This window comes from Macadamia integrifolia, unplaced genomic scaffold, assembly GCF_013358625.1.
Source record: "Macadamia integrifolia cultivar HAES 741 unplaced genomic scaffold, SCU_Mint_v3 scaffold3162, whole genome shotgun sequence".
In the NCBI taxonomy this organism is placed as follows: Eukaryota; Viridiplantae; Streptophyta; class Magnoliopsida; order Proteales; family Proteaceae; genus Macadamia; species Macadamia integrifolia.
Genome location: NW_024869257.1, coordinates 1 through 19,245, shown reverse-complemented (window position 1 = coordinate 19,245; position 19,245 = coordinate 1).

The window sequence follows — 19,245 nt, the reverse complement described above, 5'->3', positions numbered from 1 at the left end:
ATTGATATCTCATCACAACATGTCTACCTTATCATAAATGGCTGAAAAATCTGAATTTCTTTCTAGTTTTTCTTATAAAGTATGGAATTAGGCACTTGCTTACCAAAAAAAAAAAAAAGGTATTGTATTAGGTAGGATCAAATTACAATGCACTCAAAATATTGATACCTTAGCTTTTTCTTTTTACCATCCATTGTAGCTTTATCACTATTTACAGTATCAGTAAGGTATCGGTATCGGGCATGAATACTTAACTTGCCATACAAGGAAATGACAGTTCTATTTTTTAAATAAAATTATTTATACAATATAGTGGTATTGTAAGATCCACCCTACTCGGGAAATTGGACTAATATGCATGTGACAAGTAGCAAAAATAAAATAAGAAAAGGATTTTGTCCAGTAGCACTTGTGCCTAAGCTCAAGATGGGGTGAAATGACCACCTGACCCTCCCAATGAAAGGCATAAATCCCTCCTCTATCGATGCTTCCCTATGCACTTTCATTGACTCCTATGCTAATGCAAGAGCTGCAATCCCAGATAGAATCTCTCCCCCAAATAAAATTTTTTATTCTTTAAAAAAATAAAAATAATAATAAAAAAAAAGTCCCCTGATTCAAGAATTGGATTGGAACCAGTTGAGGCCAATCATGACTCTGGCAGATCCAACCAACCCTCTTCCAAATTCTAAGGAATTCTATGGTTAGCCGTTAGGTATATTTCATCCAATTGTGGCCGAGTCCTAACTAGGGACAAATTGATAATTCTATTAAGCTCTTTAAAACCTTTCTTACAATGCAGTGGTGCTTGTTATAATATTTTTAATTCTATAAAATATTAATGGCATCATAGAATTCAATGAAGTTGCATATTTGGATCGGTATATCCTTATTCACCAAAAACGGTATCTACTTTCTTGACAAATCAACATATATAAGAAATGACAAAAAATATATTTCATATTCTTTATTTTTTTTTTCCCCCTTAAGGCTCCATTTGATTGCAATGGGAATTTAAAGGGAAGGCAAATCAAATTTTCATACTTTAAAAAGAAATTTTTATAATCATTAACCCATATGATTGTATTAATTACTTAATTTTTTTAACCATATTTAGTAATGATATATTTTACATGTAATTTTTATTTTATATATTATAGCAAAGGGTTTTGGATGCAAAGTAAAGTGAAATTTTATAACCAAATATGGAATTATTTAAAGTTAATGTTTTTTTTTTTTTTTTGGTGAATGAAAATATATTAAAGAAAAGAAAAAAGTAAATACAAAGCCAAGCCATAGGCTATCCAAAACCCAAAGCCCAAACAAATGAAGAACCAAAGGGAGGGGACAAAATAACCATCAAGGGGGATACAAGAAAAACTAGGGTTGAGGGCAAATTACATACCAAGAAAATAATGGTACACTAAAAAAGGGGGAGGACTGGAGGAGAGAAATAAAAGAAAAGAGGCTTCATCAAAGTTAGGGGGAAGAGGAGGCAAGTGGAAGATCCCAAGCCAAAGCAAGGTGCTTATTTCGAAAAGAATCTGGGCACCTGGCACATCTATAAAGGATTTTATTCCTCACCTCGAAAGTGATGGCATTCCCTATTTGATCAATAGAACTTGAAGAGGAAGTCCATCTCATTTTATTTCTTTCCCACCAAATATAGTGAATTCCCGCACAAAAAATTAACTTACCTATAATATATCACAAGAAGTTTTGCCATTGAATTCTTGTAAAATCCACTCCCAATCCCTGTCAAAAGAAATGATAACTCTAGGGAAGGGCCAACATTTACCGAGGATACCATTCCAAACCAACTTGGAAAAGGGACAGGAGAAAAAAAAGATGATCTACATTTTCTATAGAATTCTAACAAAAGTAGCAATTGTGAATGACTATATTCCTTTTGAAGAAGAAACTCCTGAGTGGGGAAATTAATGTTAAAGTCACATGGGTAATGATTACATATATATATTTTTTAAGTATGAAAATTTCACTTCCCTTCACTTTAATACCCTTTACAACCAAATATAGCCTAAGGCTCTGTTTGGTTGCAAGAGAAATGAGAAAGGGAAGTGAAAGGAAGTGATAGGTAGGGAAGGGATTTTTTTTTCCCCCCTTTTTGAAACGTTTGGTTACAACGGAAGTGAAGTGAAATTAATTTTGAGTCTCTAACCCACATAGTAAGGCTTTGTAGCATGAACTACAAACCTTCCAGCCACACCACAAACTTTGTTCGGTTAACGAAATTGAACTCCACAACTCCAGGAAGAGCTCTAGAGCCCTCTGTGCAAGCCAATGAACAACTAACCCACATATCATGGCATTCCATGTAACTGTATTTTTCTCAAGCATTCATCAAACAATCTTCGAGCAACAAAGCTGCTCCATTTTGGTGAGAATGTGCCAATGATTACTCCCATTTCTATACCTTTGGCTTTTATAAAGACAAGATCCATTCACCCAAGTCTTGACAGCCCGATTTGGCACAAGAGACAGACAATACAGAAGCCAGAGTCACACCATTGGGTTCAATCCCTTCCGAGATTATTCAATCAAAACAACATCAACACCTCATTTGAGGAAAAAAAATTGTGCATACCCACTTACCATCTTGGTCTAAAGTATCATTTTTTTCTTAGGAGTTTCTTCAAATAAATATTGGGCATCTCTAGTACTAGATGATACCACATAGCACCTCACCAAGCCGTTATCCACAAACACAACAAAATCTTTACCATATGACATTCATAGTTCCACCCCTAAACTGAAATCTCCCCTCCGTAGTGAGTTGATTGGAAGAGCATTTAGAGGGGATTTCTCTGGCAAACGGTGTTCCATAATCCTCATAGAAATGTTTATTCTCTTACCATTGCTCCCAGAAATGAGGCTATAAACAAATGTAGTTTTAAGGTCGAATACTCGTAGTGGGTTGCGATCAATTAATACTGTTACATGGAAGAAGAAGATATGGTATTTGGATTATGGCGGCATTTTTTGGTGTCATTTAACACATAACGAATAGACAACAAAAATATATGAGGCACGAGCAAGGTGAGTCTCCTTTGAGCTTCTTCAGAGAAAGCCAACAATAGGTGCAAGCGAGGTGAGAATGAGACCATGAGAGTCAAGTTTTTATTTTACTTTAGTTTGTGGTTGGAAAATAAAAGGAAAAATTTTAATGCATATGTAAAATAAATTTCACATATAAAATATATTCCCCTGACAACCAAGCACCTAAAATTACTTCCCCCCCCCCACCCCCCACCCCGCCCAAAAAAAAAAAAAAAAACTTTAAATAATAATTTGTATTACCTTTACAGCCAAACAAAGCCAAAAGGAAACAATGTTTCTCTTTTTTATATGAAATATTAGTGATATTTTAGGATCCACCAGGGATAGGAATTCAGATCAGTACCCTCACAAGCATGTCAACAGTAGGCACATGAGACAAGAGACCAAAAATTTAAATTGTTCAGTTTTTTTTTTTTTTCCCTTTACAAGGCGAAGGTGTTTCTTACTTATATATTTATATTAATTTTTCTGAGATACTAATGGCATCATAAGCCCAACTTGTAGTAGTCTACCCACGGATCTGGTCCTGTGTCCTTGAGATCCAACTCTAAATCATAACCTCACCTCATTCTTGTTGTTTGGACTTCGTATCCATAATGGACCATAACTTCAATAGTCGGGTCATATAATCTTTGGGACTATTTAGCTGTCGGGACAGAAAAATTTCACCAAAAAATAATTAATCAAACAAAGATTTCCAAAAATTGGCATTTATAAGAATTAAAGTTAAACAAACCCTAATTCCTATCTCAAGACTTAAATTTCAACTCATGTGGAAATGGACTCAAACAAGTTGAACCCTTCAACCTTGAATCTCCCGCAGAAGCTCAAACCCAATCTCAGCCCAAAAGCAGTAGTGCATCTATAACAATAAAATTAAAAAAAAAAAAAAAAATGAGAATAAGAGAGAAGAAAAATGCATACCACACCAAAGAGTCTCTGCAAAAGAATGGACTAAGGAATCCCTATCTGAAGGGGCACCGAAGCTCCCCCCTCTTCAAGGGAACAAGATTTCGAAAATGTGGCAATAGAAATTAAAAGAGTTTTGAGATTGAATGTTCTCTATATTACTCTCTCAAATGAGAGTACGAAAATATAATGGTTACATGTGTTTTGTTACAACATAATACAATAGCTTGGACTTATCCATAGTTGTGTAAGGATTTGGGAGCGGGAACTTAAATGTGGAGCTTGACTTGGTCTCGTTGTTATCCTCTTGAGCGGAAGAGTCGTGGATCGGGCTACATGTTATACGCTCCAGCAAGTGAAATGGGTAGGACTGAACATTGAGCTTATCCCGAAGAAGATAAAAGTGCGGTGAAGGCAGACCCTTGGTCATGTTATTAGCAATTTGATCACCGCTTGACAAAATGTAGATGCGGAGATTTTTTGTAGCAATCTTGTTAAATAATATGGGTCGGATTAGAAGAATTGGGTTCCAATCCGGTTTTTTCGTGGGTTACCTACTTGGGAAATCATAGACCCACTAAGATTGGGAACCTTAGCAAACCAATTTTCTATAAATAAGAGGGTTTTGACCACAAAGTCAATTAAGGTTTTGACCTAATCTCTTTTTTCCTATTCTCTTCTTTCCCTCTCAATTGTAAGTGTGTGTCTCCAATGATCTTCATTGCAATCCTTCAATTTAGAGGGTAAAAATATTGCTTAGCGAGATCGTCGTAACCTTTCATTCGTTGCAATTCATGAAGATTAATGCGTGGTGCAATCCGATCCATTCTGCTGTAAGGAAAGCTATACTGATGTAATCCCCGATACCTGTTTACTTTCCTTTTAACATTGGGATCAGAGCCACTGTATTTGGTTGCGTACCACGTGGCCATGCATCGTCCCATCCAACGCATCGATTTACATCGAGCGGCTCTGCTGCCGTGATCCAATTCCACCAGGTGAGGTTGCTGCCACTTTAACTCATGAAATAAACGGCCATAACCCGTGGCTATGCCCCTGCCGATGCCGGTTTCTTTTGTTTGGACCGGTGAGATCAGGCGTCGAGGGTGAGCAATTTTCTGGGGGATTGGTGGTTGCAGGGCCCTTGACCAAAACAATTTGACAAGTTTTTCTTATTCTTTAAAAAAAAAAAAAAAAAAAAACTGGTAAACAGAAAGGAAAAAGAAGTCGAACTAAACAAAAAAAAAAAAATGAAATCTTTTTTGTTTTGTTTCATGTAGTTGATGACAGTACATGTTTTTGTTTTTTTCTTAACAATAAAAAAAAAAAAGTTTGAATACTGTTTAAAGAACAGTACCAAGTTTTTTTTTGTTTGTTAGTGCGTGATTACATCATCATTGCATCATTATAATTATGATTTGTAATTCTAAGAGATATTGGATCGGATCAGTACGGTTAAGGCAAATATTAATTAGATTTTGATTATGATCGAGTCTAACAGTATCGGATTGGATTCGATCAATTTGGATATACACGTATTGGAAATTTTAAACCATGATTGTAAATTAGGGTTTATTTGTTGAACCCTACCCAAGGATTTATTTTGAATAATTTAATTTTGGGTTTGGGTTTGTGTAATCCTACCTAAAATCAGTTATTTTTTACCCTTAATGACTTAGGTCAAAGGGAGGGTAATTTCGTAGATGATTTATTGAAATTGTTTGTTGATATGATGATGCATATTTATGTTATTTGCTTTACATTATTGGTTATATTAGCATGACTTAAACATACGATCTTTGCGTTATTAGGCCAGACATATTATTGCTTTGAAATGTGTTTTAGCATGTATATGTATATGTATTGACAAATCATCATACCCTCCCATGACGGTTTTAACTTGAGACTCGCTTCATTTGTTGGGATGCGAGTAAGAAGATGAAGAAGAAGAAGAAGAAGAAGGAGAGGGGGGTTGTTAAACGTGGATTGTAGTTGCTGCCGCTATTGCAATTGGTGCTGCTGGTTGTTAGACTGTAGCTGCTGCCCCTATTGCTACTGCCGCCCCTATTGCTACTGCCGCACCTTCATCTGCTGCTGCTGGTTGTTGTCGGTGCAAGCAAAGGCTAAATGATGAAGCCTCTCGCTGCTGCATAAGGTTGCTACTGATACAAGCTATAAGGCAGGAAATTAATGTACAAGAAGGTAGCAAAGCTGCAGTCCCGAAGTTCAGATGTTGCTAGGACTGAAATTGCTACAAACTAAAGCTGATTCAAGCTTGGAAGATTGCTACAACCTGGCTGTACATAGAGTTGATGCAAATCACAGCTAGGTTGGGCTGTTAGAACCTTCTTTTTGCTGTACTCATACTCAATAAGATAAAATTCTGCCACCCTATATGTTGTACAGCAGTTTCATTAAGTAAGAATAAAAACCGGTTAGGGTTTCAAGCATGTAGCCACCCAAAATTTGCAAATAAAAGAATTAGGTTACATAAAGTAGAAAGAAGCATACTCGGTTAGGAATTCAGTAAATTTGGAACTAAAATTTAATAGGAGTTTAGGGTTTTAATTTAGCATTTACCCATCTCTGAGAACTCCAATTGGGTGGAATATTAGCATGCATGGTATAAATTAGTAATTAAAGTTGGGAGTAGTAAATTTAGTTAATTAGTATTGGATTTTATGCATGCCATGAGTTCCTACCTAATTTTGTTTAAGAAATCATATAAGAATGCTCCAATTCGACACTGTCATTTTTTTCTCTCCCTACTTGAGCTGGATTGGAGTTGGAGTGTGGCTCGTCCATACTTTTTATAATAGTCTAGGTCCAATTAAATCAGTATGGGAGGTGGGAAATTTCTGATTGCAGAATTATAAGGTTTAAGTAGACAAATTGGGAAGAAATTTGAAAGTTTGTTAAGGCAGAATTTTAACTCAGGAAATTGGTGATTTTGAGGGCTTTAAAATGACCCTAGGGACAAGGAGATACCTAGAAGTGACATTTAGCAAATTTTCGCAGTTCTTATCTATGAGTGTTCGGCTAATGTTTCTGGAATTTCCCACTCAATAGAACCTGCAAACCATAGATAAAAAACTGGCCTGGAGGGTGACCCTGGGAAGAAGGCTCCAATGCCTAAGTCAGAATTCTGATAAAAATGGATGGGACAGTAGGCAGAGCTCTGAGTGTTCTGAGTGTCGTACCATAAAATAAGTTTAAATCTTCTTTATATCGTGGACTGTGTCTCTTCCCATTGGATGGCTGGTTGTTATCCTTGCCGACGTTGACTCGTGAGCTTTTGATCGAGCGAACACCATTCTAGCTGAGGTGGTAGATCTCATATATGATAAGTACATTCAATAACTTAAAAGAGCAACAAATTATATGAAAAGTACTCTCAGTAACTTAAAATTCATGCAAATTATATGAAAAGAAATCCCAATAACTTAAGAAGGTCTAACAATAATACTTATAAGAACGTTGGAAGATTTGTGTCCAACCTGATCCCAACCAATTTACACATCATCCGGCAGCTAATTTTCTTTTCCATATGTATATACGTCATAACCACTTGTTAATAGTAATTTGGGTATGCCCCTTTCTCTTATGGAACCCTCTATTTGAGTTTGGTCATTTTTCTAAACTGAGGATTACATAGGTCTCCACGGAATATGACCATACCACCTCAAATGGCTGTCACGGTGCTTGTCTCGAGTCAGTGTGACCCCCACTTACTTTCTCATGCAATCATTCCTTAATTTATCCCTCCTCGTCTTGCCATATATCGCACGTAAAATCACCATCTCTGCTACACCCAGAGATGAGGATCCCACGTAACATCCTTATCTCTGGGTGTAGCAGAGATGAGAATGTTATGAGGGATATGCGCAAGGCCAGAAGGGATAAGTAACGAATGTATGAATCAGTATTAAAAAAAAATACTTTTTGTGCATTCAAATTATGGAAAAATTAATAAGCATTCTCTCTGTGATGCCCTTTTGTATTAGGTGACGTACTGGTTCACAGTAATTATAGGCTCCATTTGTTTCTTTTAAAAATTTTCTATAGATTGTAAGTTATCATTAAGAAAATTACAGTTATTAGGAAAGTTCAACCATATAATGAGTTTCGGTATCAGTTCGCTACTTTCGACTTCGAATAGTAAAATTTTGCTCGAAAACTTTAATATTTGTGAATTTTGGTTAAACTAATCTCATATTCACCAATTGCGTGTAAGTATATAATCCCTAGCGACTAAAACTGACAATATAAATGAAGCCGATACGTAAATTTAATTTTAAATGTGTTTAAATTATATTAGCAATCGGTAAGAGACATATCTGTTGGGATTTTCAGGCAAGACAGATGTGGAGAGCTGAAGGCATTATTCGGATAATTTTTAAAGTGCTCATCTTCAAGTGTTCGGCTAATGTTGATGAAGTTTCCCGCTCATTTAGAACCTACAAACCACAGATAAGAAATTGGCCATGAGGGTGAACCCTGGAAGAAGGCTCTGATGCCTAAGTTAGTATTCTGAAAAAAATAAAAAGGTGAGTAGGTGGAGCTCAAAGTGTTTTGAGTGTTATGACCCCTGACGACTATGAGCCACTAAACAATAGAAGCCGATATATAAACTCAAATTTAAATACGTTGAAATTGTATGAGCCATTGGTAAGAGACATACCTGTTGGGATTTTCAGTCGAGACAAATGTGGAGGGCTGAAAGCGTCGTTCGGCTAATTTTAAAGTGCAAGTCTTCGAGTGTTTAAAAAATATTGATGAAGTTCTCACTCAGTTAGAACTTGCAAACCACAAATTAGAAACAGACCCGGAGGGTGACCCCGGGAATATGGCTTCGATGGCTCAGTCAATTTTATGACAAAAATATAAGTGTGAGTAGGCAAAGCTCATAGTGTTCTGAGTGTTTTGATCCCTGACAACTATGAGCCATAAAACAATAGAAGCCAATATATAAACTCAAAATTAGATGTATTAAAATTTTATGAGCAATTAGTAGGAGACATACCTATTGGGATTTTTAGTCGAGACAGATGTAGAGGGCTGAAAGCATCATTCGGCTAATTTTAAAGTGCAAGACTTTAAGTTTTTGGCTAATGTTGATGAAGTCTCCTGCTCTATTAGAACCTGCAAACCACAGATAACAAACTGGCCAGGTGGGTGACCCCGGGAAGGAGGCTTCGATGCTTAAGTCAGTATTCTGATAAAAATAGAAGGGTCAGTCAGCAAAGCTCAGAGTGTTTTGAGTGTAATGATCTTTAACGACTTTGAGCCAGAAAACAATATAAGCCGATACATAAACTTAAAATTTAAATAGTTTGAAATTGTATGAGCAATCAGTAAGAGACATACCGATTGGGTTTTCAGCGAAAACATATGTGGAGGACTGACTGCGTCGTTTGGCTAATTTCAAAAGTGCTCATCTTTGAGTGTTCGGCTAATGTTAATGAAGTTTCTCACTCAGTAAGAACCTGTAAACCACAGATAAAAAACTAGCCCAGGGTGACCCCGAGAAGAAGGATCCGATGCCTAAGTCAGTATTCTGACAAAAATGCAAGGGTGAGTAGCTAGAGCTAAGAGTGTTATGAGTGTTATGATGCCTAACGACTATGAGCCACAAAACAATTGAAGCCGATATATAAACTTAAATTTAAATGCATTGAAATTTTATGAGCAATAGGAAGGAGACATTCCTATTGGAATTTTCAGTCGAGATAGGTGTGGAGGGCAGAAAGCATCATTCAGCTAATTTTTAATCTCCAAGTCTTTAAGTTTTTGTCTAATGTTGATGAAGTTTCCCGCTAAGTTAGAACGTGCAAACCACAGATAAGAAACTGGCCCGGTTGGTGACCCCGGGAAGGAGGCTCCGATGCTTAAGTCAGTATTCTGATAAAAATAGAAGGTTCGGTCAGCAAAGCTTAGAGTGTTCTGAGTGTAATGATCTCTGACGACTATGAGCCACAAAATAATAGAAGGCGAGACATAAACTTAAAATTTAAATGCGTCAAAATTTTATGAGTAATTGGTAAGGGACATACCTATTAGTATTTTCAGCTGAAACAGATGTGGAGGGCTGAAAGCATCATTTGACTAATTTCCAATGTTCTCGTCTTCGAGTGTTCGACTAATGTTGATGAAGTTTCCCGCTTAGATAGAACCTGTAAACCACAGATAAGAAACTGGCTCGGAGGGTGACCCCAGGAAGAAGTCTCCGATGCCTAAGTCAGTATTTTTATAAAAATAGACGGGTGAGTAGACAGAGTTCTGAATGTTCTAAGTGTCTTACCCTAAAAATCACTTGAAGTCTTCTTTATATAGTGGTTGGTGGCTCTCCTTATTGGTTGACTGTTTGCTATCTTTGCCGATGTGAACTCGTGAGCTTTTAATTGAGCGATCACCATTTGAGCTGTGTTGGCAGATCTCATACATGACAAGTACTCATAATTTTTTACAAGTCAGTATTCCGATAAAAATTAAAGGGTGAGTAGGCAGAGCTCAGAGTGTTCTGAGTGTTATAATCCCTGACGACTATGAGCCACAAAATAATAGAAGCCGATATATAAACTCAAATTTAAATGTATTAAAATTTTATTAGCAATTGGTAGGAGACATACTTGTTGAGATTTTCAGTCGAGACAGATGTAGAGGGTTGAAAGCATCATTCGGCTAATTTTTAAAGTGCAAGAATTTAAGTTTTTGGCAAATGTTGATGAAGTTTCCCGCTCCATTAGAACCTGCAAACCACAGATAAGAAACTGGCCAGGTGGGTGACCCTGGGAAGGAGGCTCCGGTGCTTTAGTCAGTATTCTGATAAAAAAGAAGGGTCAGTCGACAAAGCTCAGAGTGTTCTGAGTGTAATAATCTCAGACGACTATGAGCTAGAAAATATTATAAGCCGATACATAAACTTAAAATTTAAATACGTTGAAATTGTATGAGCAATCAGTAAGAGACATGCCTGTTGGGTCTTCAGCCAAAACAGATGTGGAGGACTGACCGCGTCGTTCGGCTAATTTCAAAAGTCCTCATCTTTGAGTGTTCGGCTAATGTTAATGAAGTTTCCCACTCAGTAAGAACCTGTAAACCATAGATAAGAAACTAGCCCAGGGTGACCCCGAGAAGAAGGCTTTGATGCCTAAGTCAGTATTCTGACAAAAATTGAAGGGTGAGTAGCTAGAGCTCAGAGTGTTCTGAGTGTTATGATGCCTAACGACTATGAGCCACAAAACAATTGAATTCGATATATAAACTTAAATTTAAATGCATTAAAATTTTATGAGATATAGGAAGGAGACATTCCTGTTGGAATTTTCAGTCGAGATAGATGTGGAGGGCTGAAAGCATCATTCAGCTAATTTTTAAAGTCCAAGTCTTTAAGTTTTTGGCTAATGTTGATGCAGTTTCCCGCTCTATTGGAACCTACAAACCATAAATAAGAAACTGGCCAGGTGGGTGACCCTAGGAAGGAGGCTCCGGTGCTTAAGTCCGTATTCTAATAAAATAGAAGGGTCTGTCGGCAAAGCTCAGGGTGTTCTGAGTGTAATGATCTCTGACGACTATGAGCCATAAAATAATAGAAGCCGATACATAAACTTAAAAGTTAAATGTGTTAAAATTTTATGAGTAATTGGCAAGGGACATACCTATTGGTATTTTCAGCCGAAACAGATGTGGAGGGCTGAAAGCATCATTTGACTAATTTCCAATGTTCTCGTCTTCGAGTGTTTGGCTAATGTTGATTAAGTTTCCCGCTTAGTTAGAACCTATAAGCCACAGATAAGAAACTGGCTCGGAGGGTGACCCCAGGAAGAAATCTCCGATGCCTAAGTCAGTATTCTGATAAAAATAGAAGGGTGAGTAGACAGAGTTCTGAGTGTTCTAAGTGTCTTACCCTAAAAATCAATTTAAGTCTTCTTTATATAGTGGTTGGTGGCTCTCCTTATTGGTTGACTGTTTGCTATCTTTGCCGATGTGAACTCGTGAGCTTTTGATTGAGCGATCACCATTTGAGATGTGTTGGCAGATCTCATATATGACAAGTACTCATAATTTTTTACAAGTTAGTATTCTGACAAAAATTGAAGGGTGAGTAGGCAGGGCTCAGAGTGTTCGGAGTGTTATGATCCCTGACGACTATGAGCCACGAAAAAATAGAAGCCGATATATAAACTCAAATTTAAATGCATTGAAATTTTATTAGCAGTTGGTAGGAGACATACCTATTGAGATTTTCAGTCGAGACAGATGTAGAGGGCTCAAAGAATCTTTCGGCTAATTTTTAAAGTGCAAGACTTTATGTTTTGGCTAATGTTGATGAAGTTTCCCGCTCTATTAGAACCTGCAAACCACAGATAAGAAACTAGCCAGGTGGGCGACCCTGGGAAGGAGGCTTTGATGCTTAAGTCAGTATTCTGATAAAATAGGAGGGTCAGTCGGCAAAGCTCAGAGTGTTCTGAGTATAATGATCTTTGACGACTAGGGGCCACAAAATAATAGAAGCCGATACATAAACTTAAAATTTAAATGCGTTAAAATTTTATGAGTAATTGGTAAAGGACATACCTATTGGTATTTTCAGCCAAAACAGATGTGGAGGGCTGAAACCATCATTTGACTAATTTCTAATGTTCTCGTCTTCGAGTGTTCGGCTAATGTTGATGAATTTTCCCGCTTAGTTAGAACCTGTAAACCACAGATAAGACACTGGCCGGAGGGTGACCCCAGGAAGAAGTCTCCGATGCCTAAATCAGTATTCTAATAAAAATAGAAGGGTGAGTAGATAGAGTTCTGAGTGTTCTAAGTGTCTTACCTTAAAAATAAGTTTAAGTCTTCTTTATATAGTGGTTAGTGGCTCTCCGTATTGGTTGACTGTTTACTATCTTTGCCGATGTGAACTCGTGAGCTTTTGATTGAGCGATCACCATTTGAGCTGTGTTGGCAGATCTCATATATGACAAGTACTCATAATTTTTTACAAGTCAGTATTCTGACAAAAATTGAAGGGTGAGTAGGCAGAGCTCAGAGTGTTATGAGTGTTATGATCCCTGACGACTATGAGCCACAAAACAATGGAAGCCGATATATAAACTCAAATTTAAATGCATTGAAATTTTATTAGTAATTGGTAGGAGACATACCTATTGATATTTTCAGTCGAGACAGATGTAGATGGCTGAAAGCATCATCCGGCTAATTTTTAATGTGCAAGACTTTAAGTTTTTGGCTAATGTTGATGAAGTTTCCCGCTCTATTAGAACCTGTAAACCACATATAAGAAACTGGCCAGGTGGGTGACCTCGTGATGGAGGCTACGATGCTTAAGTCAGTATTCTGATAAAAACGAAGGGCCTGTCGGCAAAGCTCAGAGTGTGCTGAGTGTAATAATCTCAGACGACTATGAGCCAGAAAACATTATAAGCCGATACATAAACTTAAAATTTAAATACTTTAAAATTGTATGAGCAATCAGTAAGAGACATGCCTGTTGGGTCTTCAGCCAAAACAGATGTGGAGGACTGACCGTGTCATTTGGCTAATTTCCAAAGGAATCATCTTTGAGTGTTTGGCTAATGTTAAAGAAGTTTCCCACTCAGTAAGAACCTGTAAACCGTAGATAAGAAACTAGCCCAGGGTGACCCCGAGAAGAAGGCTCCGATGCCTAAGTTAGTATTCTAACAAAAATTAAAGGGTGAGTAGGCAGAGCTAAGAGTGTTCTGAGTGTTATGATCCCTGACGAAAATGGGCCACAAAATAATGGAAGCCGTTATATAAACTCAAATTTAAATGCATTGAAATTTTATGAGCAATTGGTAGGAGATATACTTCTTCGGATTTTCAATCGAGATAGATGTGGAGGGTTTAAAGCATCATTTGGCTAATTTTTAAAGTGCAAGTATTTATGTTTTTGGCTAATGTTGATGACGTTTCCTGCTCTGTTAGATCCTGCAAACCACAGATAAGAAACTGGCCCAGTGGGTGACCTCGGGAAGGAGGCTCTGATGCGTTTATGTCAGTATTCTGATAAAAATGGAAGGGTCATTCGGCAAAGCTCAAAGTGTTCTGAGTGTAATGATCTCTGACGACTATGAGCCACAAAATAATAGAAGACGATAGATAAACTTAAAATTTAAATGCATTGAAATTTTATGAGCAATTCATAAGGGACATACCTATTGGTGTTTTCAGTCAAAACAGATGTGGAGGGCTGAGAGCATCATTTGACTAATTTCCAATGTTCTCATCTACGAGTGTTCGGTTAATGTTGATGATCCCACTTAGTTCGAACCTGTAAACCACAGATAAGAAACTGGCTTGGAGCGTGACCCCAGGAATAAGTCTCCGATGCCTAAGTCAGTATTCTGATAAAAATAGAAGGGTGAGTAGACAGAGGTCTGAGTGTTCTAAGTGTCTTACCCTAAAAATCACTTTAAGCCTTCTTTATATAGTGGTTGGTGGCTCTACTTATTGGTTGGTTGTTTGTTGTATTTGCCGATGTCAACTTGTGAGCTTTTGATTGAGCGATCACCATTTGAGCTGGGTTGGTAGATCTCATATATGACAAGTACAGTCAATAACTTGAAAGGACGGTAATTATATAAAAAGTACTCACAATTACTTGGAAGTTGTGCAAATTATATGACAAGTAATCTAAGTAACTTTGGAAGGTCTAGCGATAATACTTTTAAGAAGGTTGTAGGATTTCTATTATATTACATCTGGATATGAAATAGTTAAGTCAGGGACAGTTTAGAACAAACATGTTCCTCAAATTACCTTTCGGATGGATAAATATAAGAAATAAGTAAGAGAGTGGTAAGTATAGACAGAATATTATAACATAGGAATTGGGCTCCTAGCATAATAGAACAAATATTCTTACCCTTAGATGAGCGAAGTACATATCATACACTTAAAGTCTACCAATGATGTTGTAATACCTTAAACTGGAAGCAACTTACCCTACTGTTATAGCCTAGTTGGCATAAGAAGGTAGGCAACTCTGCCATGGATCCCTACGTACAGTAGTGGGGGAGAGGGAATTTGGCATATTCATGGGTTAAGGAAGGAGCATAAAAATAGCCAAAAATGAGTGGAACCAGTCCTTTAATGGGTGGATTCAAGAACCCAAAGCTTAGGACAACTAGTGGTATAAGAATGCATAAACTAGCAAGATACCCTACTGCCAACTAACTAGTAGGTTCGACTGGCAGAATGTAGGAAAAATTAAAATTTTTTATTGGGACCCACATGCCAACACCCACAGGCATCGCACTTACCCAACATGTAGAGGTCATCATGCTGACCAAATCCAAATTAATAAGTCAATATTTGGTGGGGCTTATTAAAGGTAATTAAATTTTATATAATTTATGTTTTAAAAGTAGTTTTTAGAATTAAATTTTAGATCTAATTTTGTAGTTGGATTTGTTCAGCCAAATGAGCCTTAAGGACCCTTAGGGCTAAACCTTGAAAGACCAAAACCGCCTCTGTTATTCCATTCTTCTGCTGTATACTATAGTGGAACAGTAAGAAGAAGAAGAAAAAGGAGAGGGTGGTGGACTGGGATTCTTGCACATAGACTGTAACTATTGCCTCTATTGCTACTGCTGCACCTTTATCTGCTACTGCTGGTTGTTGGGCTGCAACGGCTACCCATATTGCTACTGGTTCTCCAAAACGGGCCCTAACGACCCTTAGGGCTGAACCTTATAAGCTAAAAGTTGCCTCTGTTGTTCCATTATTCTGCTGTATACTATGGTGGAACAGTAAGAAGATGAAGAATAAGAAGAAGAAGGAGAGGGGGGCTCTTAAACGTGGATTGTAGTTGCTGCCCCTATTGCAATTGGTGCTGCTGGTTGTTGGACTGTAGCTGCTGCCCCTATTGCTACTGCCGCACCTTCATCTGCTGCTGCTGGTTGTTGTTGGTGCAAGCAAAGGCTAAATGATGAAGCCTCTTGCTGCTGCATAAGGTTGCTACTGATACAAGCTATAAGGAAGGAAATTATTGTACAAGAAGGTAGCAAAGCTGCAGTCCTGAAGTTCAGATGTTGCTAGGACTGAAATTGCTACAAACTAAAGCTGATTCAAGCTTGGAAGATTGCTACTACCTGGCTGTACATAGAGTTGATGCTACTCACAGCTAGGTTGGGCTGTTAGAACCTTCTTTTTGCTGTACTCATACTCAATAAGATAAAATTCTGCCACCCTATATGTTATACAGCAGTTTCATTAAGTAAGAATAAAAACTGATTAGGGTTTCAAGCATGCAGCCACCCAAAATTTGCAAATAAAAGAATTAGGTTACATAAAGTAGAAAGAAGCATACTCGGTTAGGAATTCTGTAAATTTGGAACTAAAATTTAATAGGAGTTTAGGGTTTTAATTTAGCATTTACCCATCTCTGAAAACTCCAATTGGGTGGAATATTAGCACGCATGGTATAAATTAGTAATTAAAGTTGGGGGTAGTAAATTTAGTTAATTAGTATTGGGTTTTATGCATGCCATGAGTTCTTACCTAATTTTGTTTAAGAAATCATATAAGATTGCTCCAATTCGACACTATCATTTTTTTCGCTCCCTACTGGAGCTGGATTGGAGTTGGAGTGTGGCTCATCCATACTTTTTGTAATAGTCCAGGTCCAATTAAATCAGTATGGGAGGTGGGAAATTTCTGATTACAGAATTATAAGGTTTAAGTAGACAAATTGGGAAGAAATTTGAAAGTTTGTTAAGGCAGAATTTTAACTCAGGAAATTGGTGATTTTGAGGGCTTTAAAATGACCCTAGGGACAAGGAGATACCTAGAAATGACATTTAGCAAATTTTCGCAGTTCTTATTTATGAGTGTTCGGCTAATGTTTCTGAAATTTTCCGCTCAATAGAACATGCAAACCATACATAAAAAACTGGCCTGGGGGGTGACGCTGGGAAGAAGGCTCCAATGCCTAAGTTAGTATTCTGATAAAAATGGAAGGGACAGTAGGCAGAGCTATGAGTGTTCTGAGTGTCGTACCATAAAATAAGTTTAAATCTTCTTTATATCGTGGACTGTGTCTCTTCCCATTGGATGGCTGGTTGTTATCCTTGCCGACGTGGACTCGTGAGCTTTTGATCGAGCGAACACCATTCTAGCTGAGGTGGTAGATCTCATATATGATAAGTACATTCAATAGCTTAAAAGAGCAACAAATTATATGAAAAGTACTCTCAGTAACTTAAAATTCATGCAAATTATATGAAAAGAAATCCCAATAACTTAAGAAGGTCTAACAATAATACTTCTAAGAACGTTGGAAGATTTGTGTCCAACCTGATCCCAACCATTTTACACATCGTCCGGCAGCTAATTTTCCTTTCCATATGTATATATATCCTAACCACTTGTTAATAGTAATTTGGGTCTGCCCCTTTCTCTTATGGAACCCTCTATTTGAGTTTGGTCATTTTTCTAAACTGAGGATTACATAGGTCTCCACGGAATATGACCATACCACCTCAAATGGATGTCACGGTGCTTGCCTCGATTCGGTGTGACCCCCACTTACTTTCTCATGCAATCATTCCTTAATTTATCCCTCCTCGTCTTGCCATATATCGCACGTAAAATCACCGTCTCTGCTACACCCAGAGATGAGGATCCCACGTAACATCCTTATCTCTGGGTGTAGCAGAGATGAGAATGTTTTGAGGGATATGCGCATGGCCAGAAGGGATAAGTAACGAATGTATGAATCAGTATTAAAAAAAAATACTTTTTGTGCATTCAAATTATGGAAAAATTAATAAGCATTCTCTCTGTGATGCCCTTTTGTATTAGGTGACGTACTGGTTCACAGTAATTATAGGCTCCATTTGTTTCTTTTGAAAATTTTCTATAGATTGTAAGTTATCATTAAGAAAATTACAGTTATTAGGAAAGTTCAACCATATAATGAGTTTCGGTATCAGTTCACTACTTCCGACTTCGAATAGTAAAATTTTGCTCGAAAACTTTAATATTTGTGAATTTTGGTTAAACTAATCTCATATTCACCAATTGAGTGTAAGTATATAATCCCTCGCGACTAAAACTGACAATATAAATGAAGCCGATACGTAAATTTAATTTTAAATGCGTTTAAATTATATTAGCAATCGGTAAGAGACATATCTGTTGGGATTTTCAGGCAAGACAGATGTGGAGAGCTGAAGGCATTATTCGGCTAATTTTTAAAGTTCTCATCTTCAAGTGTTCGGATAATGTTGATGAAGTTTCCCGCTCATTTAGAACCTACAAACGACAGATAGGAAATTGGCCATGAGGGTGAACCCCTGGAAGAAGGCTCTGATGCCTAAGTTAGTATTCTGAAAAAAATGGAAGGGTGAGCAGGTGGAGCTCAAAGTGTTTTGAGTGTTATGACCCCTGACGACTATGAGACACTGAACAATAGAAGCCGATATATAAACTAAAATTTAATTACGTTGAAATTGTATGAGCCATTGGTAAGAGACATACCTATTGGGATTTTCAGTCGAGACAAATGTGGAGGGCTGAAAGCGTCGTTCAGCTAATTTTAAAGTGCAAGTCTTCGAGTGTTTAAAAAATATTGATGAAGTTCTTACTCAGTTAGAACTTGCAAACCACAAATTAGAAACAGACCCGGAGGGTGACCCCGGGAATATGGCTTCGATGGCTCAATCAATTTTCGGACAAAAATAGAAGTGTGAGTAGGCAAAGCTCATAGTGTTCTGAGTGTTATGATCCCTGACGACTATGAGCCATAAAACAATAGAAGCCAATATATAAACTCAAAATTAGATGTATTAAAATTTTATGAGCAATTGGTAGGAGACATACCTATTGGGATATTTAGTCAAGATAGATGTAGAGGGCTGAAAGCATCATTCGGCTAATTTTTAAAGTGCAAGACTTTAAGTTTTTGGCTAATGTTGTTGAAGTGTACTGGTCTATTAGAACTTGAAAACCACAGATAAGAAACTGGCCAGGTGGGTGACCCCGGGAAGGAGGCTTCGATGCTTAAGTCAGTATTCTGATAAAAATAGAACGGTCACTCAGCAAAACTCAGAGTGTTCTGAGTGTAATGATCTTTAACGACTTTGAGCCAGAAAACAATATAAGCCGATACATAAACTTAAAATTTAAATACTTTGAAATTGTATGAGCAATCAGTAAGAGACATACCGATTGGGTTTTCAGCGAAAACAGATGTGGAGGATTGACCACGTCGTTCGGCTAATTTCA